The sequence below is a fragment of the Lissotriton vulgaris genome, unplaced genomic scaffold (assembly GCF_964263255.1).
Source record: "Lissotriton vulgaris unplaced genomic scaffold, aLisVul1.2 SCAFFOLD_1111, whole genome shotgun sequence".
Lineage (NCBI taxonomy): Eukaryota > Metazoa > Chordata > Amphibia > Caudata > Salamandridae > Lissotriton > Lissotriton vulgaris.
Genome location: NW_028253888.1, coordinates 354300 through 367978, shown reverse-complemented (window position 1 = coordinate 367978; position 13679 = coordinate 354300). Strand labels below are relative to the sequence as shown.

Genomic DNA, 13679 nt, shown 5'->3' with positions numbered 1-13679 from the left:
CTTTGGTCGCTGACTTAGCATGTATAATAGCTGCTTTGTTTATAGCGAGCCTTAAAAGAAAAAATGATGAATAAGTCAACCATCAAGCCCAAAATAACAAACTTTTTAAAAGGACAGTATTTGTGAATTTAAAAAGCAAACAAATATCAGCTCCGATGGGCATACCTGTTTATAGATCGACCAAAATTGTGTCATATATAAACACATAATGTGACCACATTAAAATTGAAAATATATTATACTTAGTGCATCTACAAACATTAGTTTCGATAATTCACAAGTGCCAATATGGTTTAAATCAAAGGCCCCTTCTGAATATTATGGACGTCATCTCAGCGTGTCTGAATAATGCTTTGTTAAAAACAATCACCTAGCTAGGATATAACAAAAAAATGATCTTGTTAGCTACCAAACACCTATTTAAATCGATCGTCATTATTAGCTAAATCTGATACAGGTCTTATTGTGTTGTCCGTTTCAGATACTATTGTTTAGAACTTGTCATATATAAACAAGATTTGTTAAGCACAATATATTGTTATTATTATTACATTATTAGTAGAGATATATCGTACCATCTATGTGTATTTGGTCTGGATACTCACATGTGCACCCAGTTCAATTATTTTAAAAAAAGAGCGTCTAATATTGTGGGATATACAGAATTCAGATAATTGTGAATAGAATAGCATCAGCCACTACTGCAACAGATTATACGTGAAACACCTGTACCCATTGTTACTTTTGACTACATACTCTATTGGCAATGGTGTTATTCTCAACACTTGGATCATGATATATCCTAGTTTATGGCACAAATGAAGTTTTAAACATTTCAAAAGACTCAGGCACATATTGTACAACATTAAATTACATTTTCAAAATACATTTCCAGGGTCAATTTCAGCGAATAGAACAATATTGGACTCACATACATGTATGAATATCTGCCACCTATGGTGCAGATTAGAATTACATTTTCAGATACATTTCCAAAATCAATTTTCAACGAATGGCACAACATTAGACTCATGCACATATATAGACAGCTGTTATAAAAAATGAGGACATTCATTATTGCACTTGAGTCCTGACATCACTGCTCTTAGACAGCAAATCCATCACACCTCTGTTTGCCTTAGTGATGTCTCTCTATCCCCATCTCTGACATTACTCTTAACCTGATCTATTGCATGGAATATTATTTGCGGTCTCTCAGGATGTTTTTTGCATATTTGTTGGGCTATAGGAGAATGTGTATTTTTATGTTTGGTATCCCAAACATGTTCTTGTATGCGGGTCTTCAAACACCTGATACTGCTGCCCACATACATTAGATTACATGCACATCTCAACACATAAACTGTATATGTGGTATTGCAGTTTATGAAAGACACAACCTTAAATTCTCTAGATCCATTGTACTTAAAATTTGCACATTTATTCAGTCAATATTTGCAAATACAGCAATTGCCATAGACATGAAATCCAAGTGGTATATCAGGTAGCCATGTTTTAGAGGATGTTAACCATGGTTCCTTAACATGGCTCGGGCAAAGCATGTTCCTTAAGGTTTTACCTTTGCGATCGATCACCCGTGGCCTCGAAGGGAAAATGTTATCTGCCAGTGAGTTGGATTGTAAGAAAAGCCAATTCTTACGTAGTATGTTGAAAACAAGTCCACTGTACATGTTGTATTCTGTGATAAATGAAACCTGATCACAGTATTTATCTTCCACTTTTGGAACTTTATCTGCAAGTGTATACTTTCGATTTAATCTTTTTACCTTCTCTGAGGCTTTCTTCAAGCAGGCATTGCTGTATCCTTGTTTTTTAAAATCAGATTCAATGCTCTTTATTGTTCTTTCAAAATCAGTTTCTTGGCTGCAGTTGCGACGTGCTCATATGGAATAGACATGATGGTAGAGCTGGGATGACTACCGGTTGCGTGTAAAACACTGTTGCACACAGTGTTTTTTTTAATATATATCTCTTTGAATATTATTCCCAGATGTAGAGAGCCTCAAATCCAAGTACATAATCTCCATTTTGGAGCTAATGATTGTTAGTTTAACATTGAAGATGTTCGTGTTGAGATATAGGAAGTAATCCTTTAAATCCTCCTCACTACACTTCCATATCAATAGCACATCATCAACATAACGGATATAGAACAAAATGCGCTCTATCCATCTTGATGCTCCTGGGCCCCAAGCGTGCTCCTCCTTATATAGCCCCATAAAAAGATTGGCATATAACGGAGCAAGCCTGGAGCCCATTGCTGTGCCCTGCTGTTGTAGGTACCACTTCTCTCCATGCATGAATGCATTTTGGGTCAATATTAGTTCTGCCATCTCCAGCAACATCTGGGTATGCTCCAGGTGGCTGGCATTTCTTTTGTAAAGAAAGTGAGTCAAGGATCTCATGCCTGAGGCTTCTGTATGCACGTGTACAGACTCTCCACATCCATAATAACGAATGTGAAGACGTATGTTTCTCATTGTAAATCCTCTAATTTACACAGCAATTCTTGATGTCCCTCAGATAGGAAGGAATATTCCTGACAAAGGGTTGGAGAAAAGTATCTACATACTCCGGCAGATGTTCCGTGGGCCTGCCATTATAGGACGGCCTGGGGGTAATTTTTGGCATAGAGGTCCTATATTCCTTGTCCGTAATTAAACCAGACTCACAGCAATCCGATAATTTGGCATTGATATTCCTCTCAATTAATGCAGTGGGATTGGATTGAATTTTTTTTATAGTACGCTGGTCATAATATGAATAATACAGTTCTCTCTCGGGTGTCAAATCTGTTGATGCAAGGATCAAGTTCAAATGTAAGCTGCAAATATGTGACATAGTACTCTGCTCACCAAACCTTAGTCCACCTGCTGTATTCTGAGTCAGGTGCACTGTCAATTATCTGATGGCAGTGCCCCTGCTGCCTCTGTCGTCAATACAATTACCGTGATTGATTGACAGTGTAGGGGCCAACAAAACAAGACTGCACACACCATTTAGAACAGATTTTTGATGTCTTATTTTCATTTGTCCTTCACCGCCTGGAAAAATATGGGCTTAACAGACAGAACAAACAAACCCGGAAAACTCCTAGGGTGTGGAGAGTCATTAAGATTTGTTTTTTTTGAACAGAACTTCCACATTTTCTGAAACAAATTCAGAGTTTAATTCCTTAACTGCTGGGCCTTATTCCCCCACCACTACTGAGCCCTTTCTTTTTAACTATTTGGAGTAATTTGCGCTTACAGCTGCATACATTTCTTTCCCCATATAAGGTATTCACACCAAATGTGCATCTTTTTTTCAACAACCTCGGGATTCTAAAGGTACCCATGGTTGTGTAGTCCAATGGAGTGGACCGAGAAAATAGGCAAATGAATATCTAGCTTTCCAATTTTGGTGAAAAACAGGAAAAAAGTGCTCTTGATAAAAATGTCAGTTTTTTTCCTAAAAATGTCACCAATAAACAGTTTGCTGAGCTAAAGTCACCATCTTCCCAGCTTTCAAGAACATACAGAGCTGAATAAAAAACACAGTTTTTAACCACGTTTTTGGCAAGTGGTAGCCCATTTTCTTTGTTTGTGTTCTCAACCCACTTTCAACTTGTTGTGGAAACCAGTGTAAAACCCATGGGTGATCTAGGAAGAATATAGATTTCTAAAAAGTAGACATAATTCCAAATACAGCAAGGGATCATATGTATAGATTCCTCAAGGTGTTCCCAAAGAAACTAACTGCTGAAATAAATATGAAAATGAGTAGGAATAAACTGCCATTCCAGAGAACATGTTCATCTGCAACTTTTTGTAAATATGGGGATTTACAAAGTCATTTACCATTATGTCCACTAGACCCTTATGGTTGTGGGGATATACAGGGTTTCTATGTTCTCAAGAATCCCAATGTACCCGAACTAATTGAGCTGCACCCTACAATGGTTTTTCTTTGTATACCTAACATAGACCAATTCATGCTGTGAAATATGTAGAGGGAAACATGGGTATGAAGGAAACCTATGTAGTTCTGAAGAGGGCACCAGATATGGAGTATAGATGCAGTGGTTATTTGTATAGATACACATTTGTGGGTACAAATACTGGACAATGATTTAGGGGGTATTTTTCAAGCTGTCTTATTTCTTACATACTAGCTTACATTTGGAAGGCACTAATGTGAAATCCATTTGGTAATAAGGAATATTCTACTATGCAATACTTCAACATGTCTTCAGATAAAAATGGTACCTTGCTAGTGCCCGCACCAGGAAATGACCCAAAATGTAATATGAGTGGAGTGTATCACATTTTCCACTCAGAACTTATGATTTTTTTGCAAAGTGTGTAGCTGTGGATTGTGGGGCTTAGCTCAGCCGGCACCTAGGGAAACTTGCTAATTTTTTTTAAATCAGACTCCTACGGGAATCCACTGTGGGGTTATTTGTGTGGCTCTCACCAGGTTTTCTCTCCCAGAATCCCTTGTAAACCTCAACACTTTACAAAAATTTGATGAAAAGGTCTGGAATCTGTGGAGTCCACAAACCTCCTTCACCTATCATTTCCCCAAGGCTCCTGATAAAAATGATAACTCACTTGTGTGGGTAGGCCTAGTTTGCGTGACAGGAAACAATCCAAAATGCAGCATGGATCCATGACTTGTTTCAACTCAAAACTGACCCATTTTTTGCAAAGTTGGTAGCTGTGGACTTCGGGCCCTTGCTCGGTCGGCACTGAAGGTAACCCAGCAAACTTTCACATTTTTGAAAAACAGACACCTGGGAGAATCCGGATTTGTGTGACTTATGTGGCTCTCAGCAGTTTTTTTTACCTAGAATCCCCTGTAAACCTCAAACGTTTACTACAGTTAAAATTTCAGCGATGGATAGTGGTAGAATCTTTGAGGAGCTACACACTTGCTTCAACCCAGCCCCCCATGTCTCCCGATTAAAATGGCACTTCACTTGTGTGGGTATGCCTAGTGCCCGCAACAGAAAATGGCCCTAAACTCAACATGGATAGCTCACATTGTTTCACTCAACACTGGATCTTTTTTTGCAAACTGGAAAGCTGCGGATTTTGGGCCCTAGATTGGCTGGCACCTAGGGAAACCCATCAAACTTGTACATTTGTAAAAACTAGACGCCTGAAGGAATCCAAGCAAGCGTTGCCTCAAATCACGCATTTTCCTTATATTTCTGTTAAGGAAATGTCCAGAATCTGCAGAAATCCACAAAATGGATCCTACCCAGTGCTACCCCACTGTTGGCGATGGAAATGCTGCACCACTTGTGTGGCGGTTGGCCTAGTGCCAGTGACAGGAATGAATCACACCAAGGTCAATGGGAGCCTTTGCAAGGGGACTCCCATTGACCTTGGTTTGATCCATTCCTGTAATGGTCACTAGGCCCAGCCACACAAGTGCACAGCATTTTTATCGGCACAAGTGAGGTAATGCTGGCTGGTAAGAATTTTGTGGATCCTCCTGATTCTGAAAGTTTCCATCAGAGAAATGCAAGGAAATTTTTTGATTTTGAAGTTTGAGATTTACAGGGCATTGAGGGTAAGAAATCCGTGCACACCAACCTGGATTCCCCAAATAGCTGGGTTCAGTAGGTTTCCCTAGTTGGAGGCCGAGCCAGGCCCCAGTCAACAAAGCTATCCCTATTGCCAAATATGCTTAGTTTTATGTCAGGAAATGCTGATGTTTCCACATTATGTTTATGGGCTTTTCTTGTTGTGGATAATAGGCCCACCCATATAAGAAGGGTATTTTTTTATTGAAACACGTGGGGTAATGCTGGGCAATAGAAATATTGTCGATTCCTGTGTATTCTGAAAGTTTATATCACAGAAATACAATTTTTTTTATTATTTTAGGCAGAGTATAAGGTGTACAAACCAATGTGGGAAAGAAAACGCCATGGGATCCATGCAAGGCAAACATCACTGGACTAGCATCAATGTCTCGTTTTTCCCCTTTGGGGTGGGGGGGTGGGCAGTGCTAGAGTGCAATGCTTTGCTTGGCCCCAAATGCAAAATGCCTGGGGTCTAGTGGGCTTTCCACCGGGGTTTACAAATGTCCCATTAGGGACAAACTTCCTATCTGCACTCTGGGGTGGGGGGGGGGCAGAAATTCGCTGTTGCCCCTTCTGGGCACTGTTTTGGCTTGATGCCAGGGTTAGTCAGCATCTCCTTTTGTTTAAACAAAAAATGGGTAAGAGCACACTATATCACATCACTCAGTTCGTCCCCTTGTTGATGGATAGTCCTTTTGTTTGTTTTGGCACAATTTTGAAATTATTTAGCTTTCTGACCTCCCTCAGATTGGGGATGAATACCCCTAAGCCCCCCCCCCCCCCCTAGGGAGGCAGAATGTCTATTGACCCTCAGGTGGACAGCCCATTCATCACTCTTGTCTAGTGGATTTTCTGCCTCTCCAGGGGTTGCATATTGATGGTAATTGCCCCCATCCACCTCAAGGGAGCTATTGAGTCTGTATTTGTGTTGCAGGACATTGCCATGCCCAAGGTGGGCAGTCTCCACCCCTATGTGTTTTGTCCTTGTGAATAGTAAAGTGTTTTCTCCCAGGGTGCCTTTTCTTTAGTGGGTTATGACCATACCCATAGTGGTGAGTCTCCTCCCAAATGCTTATTTATTAAAAATATACCCTGCTGTCTAGTGGGCTTTCTGTCCTTCCAGGTTAGGGGTAATCCCCCCTCTGCTATGGGGGGGGGGCAGAAAGACTGTTCCTTGTATATTGAGGATGGGGGCATGGCCTTGCCCTGTTTGGCAGCTCACACCTCTTCATTTTAAAAAAGAATTGCCCCCGCTGCCCCCTCAGGGGGTGGAAAGTCTACCTACCTTTTTTTGGTCAGCGCTTGGCCATACCCATTGTGGGCAGCCCCCACCACTATATATTTTAATTTAAAAAAAATAACCTAGTGTCTAATGTGCTTTCGGTCCCCCCGGGGGTAGCAGATTGGGGAAAATCACCCCATCGGCGCCTTGGGGGTAGGGGCAGAAAGACTGCATGTATATTGGGTTGGAGGCATGGCCATGTCTGAGTGAGCAGCCCCCCTCCCTATATTTATATATGTAAATAAAAATCCCTGGTGTCTAGTGGGCTTTTTGTCCCTGCGGGGTGGGATCGGGAGAATATGCCCCATCAGCCCTCCAGAGAGGACCACAACAATACCGCCGCCATCGCCGAGAGTCAGCAGCACTTACCTCACTCGCCCACAGAGGAAGGAAGGCAGAGGACACTGCCCACACCGCCGCCACCGCCGCCAAGAGTCAAGGAACACCGGACTCCGCGCCGCCGCTCCGGGAGACTGCAAATCCCGGCAGGCACCGCGGCGGCGCGTCAGAGTGACGTGGCAGCGCCCTGTGAGCGCTAAGGAAGGCGAATAAAAGGAGGAGCACCCCGGCAGAGCGGGGGAGACCACAACAATACCGCCGCCATCGCCGAGAGTCAGCAGCACTTACCTCACTCGCCCACAGAGGAAGGAAGGCAGAGGACACTGCCCACACCGCCGCCACCGCCGCCAAGAGTCAAGGAACACCGGACTCCGCGCCGCCGCTCCTGGAGACTGCAAATCCCGGCAGGCACCACGGCGGCGCGTCAGAGTGACGCGGCAGCGCCCTGTGAGCGCTAAGGAAGGCGAATAAAAGGAGGAGCACCCCGGCAGAGCGGGGGAGACCACAACAATACCGCCGCCATCGCCGAGAGTCAGCAGCACTTACCTCACTCGCCCACAGAGGAAGGAAGGCAGAGGACACTGCCCACACCGCCGCCACCGCCGCCAAGAGTCAAGGAACACCGGACTCCGCGCCGCCGCTCCGGGGGACTGCAAATCCCGGCAGGCACCGCGGCGGCGCGTCAGAGTGACGCGGCAGCGCCCTGTGAGCGCTAAGGAAGGCGAATAAAAGGAGGAGCACCCCGGCAGAGCGGGGGAGACCACAACAATACCGCCGCCATCGCCGAGAGTCAGCAGCACTTACCTCACTCGCCCACAGAGGAAGGAAGGCAGAGGACACTGCCCACACCGCCGCCACCGCCGCCAAGAGTCAAGGAACACCGGACTCCGCGCCGCCGCTCCGGGAGACTGCAAATCCCGGCAGGCACCGCGGCGGCGCGTCAGAGTGACGCGGCAGCGCCCTGTGAGCGCTAAGGAAGGCGAATAAAAGGAGGAGCACCCCGGCAGAGCGGGGGAGACCACAACAATACCGCCGCCATCGCCGAGAGTCAGCAGCACTTACCTCACTCGCCCACAGAGGAAGGAAGGCAGAGGACACTGCCCACACCGCCGCCACCGCCGCCAAGAGTCAAGGAACACCGGACTCCGCGCCGCCGCTCCGGGAGACTGCAAATCCCGGCAGGCACCGCGGCGGCGCGTCAGAGTGACGCGGCAGCGCCCTGTGAGCGCTAAGGAAGGCGAATAAAAGGAGGAGCACCCCCGCATCGCCGGACTCCCGGGGCGAAGCCCGGGCAAAGGGCGGGCCCTCTACGGCCCTCATCGGCAGGAGGAGGCAGGGGCAGGGCTCAACCCCCTGTTCCATCAGAGACGCGCCTACAAGTAAGACTCTGTTGTCGTCCCTGTGTCGTTTGTTAACTACGTTATATATAGATAATGTCTAAAAAGAAACCTGCTGCTCTGCCCGCAAACACCATGGACAACTATGTTGTGCAAACAGTAAAGAAAATAAATGAACAAAGGAGGGAATCACTTGGGCTAAGCCAGTCACCAGATTTGCGCAGGTTAAGCCCTACTTTACCTCTGTCAACTGATGATAGCCCCTTCGTGTTGGTGGAAACCAGGGTCTCACCAAATGCATCACCTATTATTGAGTCTGGTAGCCAGCCATTGACCACGTTACCATCCCCTGTTATTCTGGATGTAGACTCTGAAAATGTTATAGATTCAGACCCAGAAACTGTAACTGGTCCTGTGGAGGATGATTTACCACCGATTGAGCACACACCCCGGCCTGTGCGCACCTGTGTGAAGAATCAGCGGAAACAGGGCGGTCCAAGGCCAAGAGTGAAAAGGAAAAGAACATTATCCCCAGGTTCCTCGAGAGCTCCCTAAAAGGCCGTAGGGGAAGGGACTTTAAGAAACAGAGGAGATGACGAAATGTTAAGTAAACTGCTTGAGGTTGTAGAGGGGAAACTTAATGAAATTGTAAAACCTCTGATCTCTAAAATCGATAAATTGCAGGCTGAAGTAAAAAGACTTGGAGGTGTGGAAATAAAGTTGACGGAGGAAATAGGCAGTCTTAATACTTTATTAATAACAAGAAATAGTACCGAAGGGGTTAACCAAGTTGGAGAAGGGACATCTGGTGTGCTGACTAATCCAGTCCATTTGCCGGTCCCAAAAGTTAATCAACATGTAACAACAGAAGAAGGGCGTCCGCTGATAGTAAATTTACCACAAGCACAAGTTCACGGTACAGACCCACTGCAGTTTATTGAGGAAGCCTCACCTGTTGTACTGGTGTTAGCTAATGTACCCCTTTTGGACGACGGCATTACCGAGTCGTCTAGCTCTCTGAGTAGTAAGGCCCTCCATTGGCTCTCAGGTAATATGAGGTTAGCGCCTGGAGGGTTACAGCAACTGGCGCACGATATTAAAGCAGTTAAACGTGTCCCCTGGATAGGGAATCGCCCCAAAAGATTTAAAGGGGATTGTGTGGCGGTAACATTTGCACACCCCGATGTACTTCCAAATGTCTTAACACATATTCTTCCGCCTCAGCGTAGAAGAGGTACGGTGGTTCCCCTAACATTAAAATTCTTCTATGGGGAACAGCAAAATGTAACCCTACCAAAAACGCCAGCACTAGGATGGGATAACAACTTGAATATGCATAACCGCTGGGCTTCTCCCCTAGTACCAAGCCTGCTATTACACAACAGATTTGATGCCCTGTCTGGTCTTAATAACTGCGATTGACAAGAGGTCAGACACGAGATTGCCGAAGTGTTCGCAGGAGTAGACTTAAATCAGTCCCCAAATACTATAGGTAGTACGCTGCCTAAGTCTGTGGGTACATCTTGCAATACCTTAGAGGGGGCATCAACATCTTGCCATATTGCTAGTTGGAATATAGCAGGACTAGTCTCTAAATTTGAAGTATTAGGGTGGTTAGAACTAATTAGAACATTTGACATCCTATGTCTACAAGAGACCTGGTGTCTAAATTTCAAGGGCCTTGATGGTTTTGTAGCTTATGAGCTACCAGCAGTGGCAACTACCTCAGGGAGGGCCAAAGGTGGTTTGCTAATTCTGATTTCTGTGAAAATGCGAATTAGGGTGAAGGAGCATATCACCGTGGGCAATAATTCCCAACTGCTGTGGTTAGCTGATGAGGCAGACAAAAACATTCTGCTGATTAATATGTATAATAATGTTTTTGATGCTAGCAGACACATGGTTATTTTAGAATTAGACGTCGCAATCAAACAATTGATGAAAGCTTCTAATACAGTTTTTGAGTTCATATATGTTGGAGATTTTAACATTTCTGTTTGCCCTCTCTCTAATCAAAAGTTGTGTGGCACTTTGAACCGTGTTGGTGAGCCAGCTACACATTTCCAACACAATACATATGGAGAAACTCTGAATTCCTTCCTACTCGCCTATGATATGGAGATCCTAGAGATTGAGCAGGACGGGAAGGGTGATAGCTTGCCAACTTTTGTAGGGAGAGGGGCGAACACTGTAATTGATTTTATTTGCATGTCTTCCGAACTAGCTCATTTTAGCTCTGATGTCAAGGTTGTAGACCACATGGTTAGTGATCATAACTGTCTTGTTATTGAAACTAGGTTTTGGGAAGTTTGCATAATTCCAGATAGTAGCCCTATCACAAACATTGAGGTACATAGGCCGAACGGATTTAGAATAAGGTGGGCAGGGGATAAAGCTGAAGTAACTTCTAATTGCATTATCTCATGCTGCTTAAATGACATTACATCAATTATTGATGAGAAATCAAATATGGAGGCCTGTATTTTTCACTTTACTAAAATCAATGTTTTTATTAGTGGTAAGTTTACTAGGGCTGCTGGAAATTTTAACAATAAAGCAAAGGGATGGTTCAATAATGCATGTACTGTGGCACTGAAGACACTAAAAAAGGCATTATCCATCAAACCTAGAGACAAAACGGCTGTAGCTAAGCTTAGATTTGACTATAACTTAGCTCTTAAGCAAAGGAAAGCTGAACTACGTGAGGAAGCTTGGGAGCGATTCGATCTAGCGGCTGTATCGAATAATTGTACTCTTTTCTGGACAGTAGTAAACAGCCCCTTTTTAACAGATGATAAATTCCCCGTGTTTACCTCAAACGTAGGTAAGGAATCATGGGTACAGCATTTTTCTGGCATTTTTAATCCTAACACGGTAATGTTGCCGATAAGTTGCTCTTAGCCAGTACTTAGCCTAGATATCACCTTACAGGAGGTCCTAAGTAGTATCAGGGCTAGTAAGGGCGGAAAGGCCCAGGGACCCGACGGTGTCCCAGTTGATGTGTATAAATTTGCACCTGAGACTTGGGGGCCAGTACTAGTCAAAGTTTTTAATGCTGCTGTTCGCTATACCATCCCGTGCACCTGGTCTGAATCAATAATAGTTCCCATTCACAAGAAAGGGGACCGAGGAAACGCTAAAAACTACCGGCCAATTTCATTGCTGGATTCGTCCGTCAAGATTATGAGCCGTGTACTCCTCGTCCGATTAGAAGAGTGGGCAGAGTCTAATCAGATAATGACAGACTGCCAATACGGGTTCAGGAAAGGAAGAGGTTGCATTGAACAATGTTTAAACCTGGAACTCCTGATAGGGAAATACACCCGAGCAAAAAGTGGTTCACTCTACCTCTGTTTCGCTGATCTGAGCAGCGCTTTTGATCTGGTGGATCACGCCATACTATGGACTACCTTGCTAGAAATGGGAGCACCTAGGGAAATTATATACTTTCTGGCCCGTTTGTACGAGAGGCTTAGCTCGAGTGTTCGGTACGGGCCTTCGGGCGAATGTACAGACAAATTCAGGGTCAGGAGAGGTATTAGACAAGGGTGTGTTTTGGCACCCCTGCTTTTCACTCTGTTTATTAATGAAGTAGACTCGATCCTTAAGAAGGCACCAGCGGACGCCCCTAGAGTAAACACAAGTACCATCCCCGTGTTACTCTATGCGGACGACGCTGTGTTGCTCTCTAGGACTCCTCGGGGTCTACAGCTTTTGATGGACAAATTTGTGGCCTTTATTGAAAAAAGAAAGCTGGTCATTAACAAGAGCAAGACATATGTGATGGAGTGTGGAGCTAGTAAAGTTAAAACTAAAAAGCCCTATAGGTATCTTATTGATGGCCAAGTGGTGCAGTGTGTGGAAAATTTCTGCTACCTGGGGGTTACCTTTTCCAAAAATGGTCGCTGGGATGTCGAGCACAAGGTGGTGCGCGACAAAATGATCAGGAGTGCCAATGGAATATTTGCTTTTGCAAGTAAATTAGGTAGTAGAAGGCCTAAAGTAATGCTTAAGATCTTTGAAGCTAGGTGTCTCTCGGCTGCTCTCTACGGAGCAGGGGTATGGGGGGTATCCAGGGTAGAACCATTACAGGTAGAAGAGAATACATTTCTGAAAAAATTATTGTGTCTCCCGACATCCACTGCTAATAGTTTGGTCCACAAGGAATTAGGACTACATCACCTAAATGATCTATTACTGTTGAGACCTCTGATGCTATGGCGTTCAGTCTGGATGAAAGACGAAACCTCATTTAATAGGGCCATCATTGAGGATTGTTTACGTCTAGACTATTTTCTCAAAATCCCATGGATTAAATACACAATTGAATCCTTTTCTAATGTGTTTGGGTTAAACGTTACACTAGATCATTGTTCTGCTTCGGATCTCTCTAAAGAGAGTCTGAAATTAATCTTTTTAAATCATTGTGCAGAAAGACGAGCCACGGATGATCTCAAACTATCCACCTGTATACGTTACAACCAATTGAATGAATCTGTCGGCCTACACCCTTACCTCTCCCAGGTAACTAAAGGGCAACATCGGTTTGTTCTTACCAGGATGAGGATGGGTACGGTCCACCTATTGGTTGCATTCCCTGAGATTAAGATGCGCCCTACAGGTCCATGTCGGTGCGACAACATTTCAGAACAAAGCACAGAGCACTTTCTACTTATATGTAACCTGTATAGTGAATATCGTAAATTCTTTTTAAAACCTTTATTTATTAAATTTGGAGCAAGAACCATCAAAGCGGCAATGAAATTACTTTTTAATTTACATCACCCTGACATCTGTTTTTATACGGCTAGTTATTTACTCAGGGCCATCAGCTCTAGGAAAAGCATGAATTTTTAAACAAATAATTTTTAAAATAATTTATCCATTGGAAACTTTTTAAAGTGTGTTATCTGATTCGTTATATGTATCATACTGTATTTTTAGCGGATTGCGATTGTCAAGTGTATTCTTTCTTTTAACATGTATTGTATGTATGTACTTTTATGGACATGATTTACATGTTTCCGAATAAAGTTTTTGACTTGACTTGACTGTTGCATGTATATTGGGGTGGGGCATGCCCCTGCCCTGGTGGGCAGCCCCCACCAGTACATTGATATGTATA

The 13679-nt window shown here is 44.0% G+C and overlaps 1 protein-coding gene across 1 annotated transcript in view; it reads left to right on the top strand.

Annotated features, from left to right (window-relative positions):
• Positions 1–13679, top strand: part of LOC147660716 (melatonin receptor type 1A-like) — a 48563-nt gene that overhangs the window by 17279 nt on the left and 17605 nt on the right. The gene's annotated exons all lie outside the window — the stretch shown is intronic.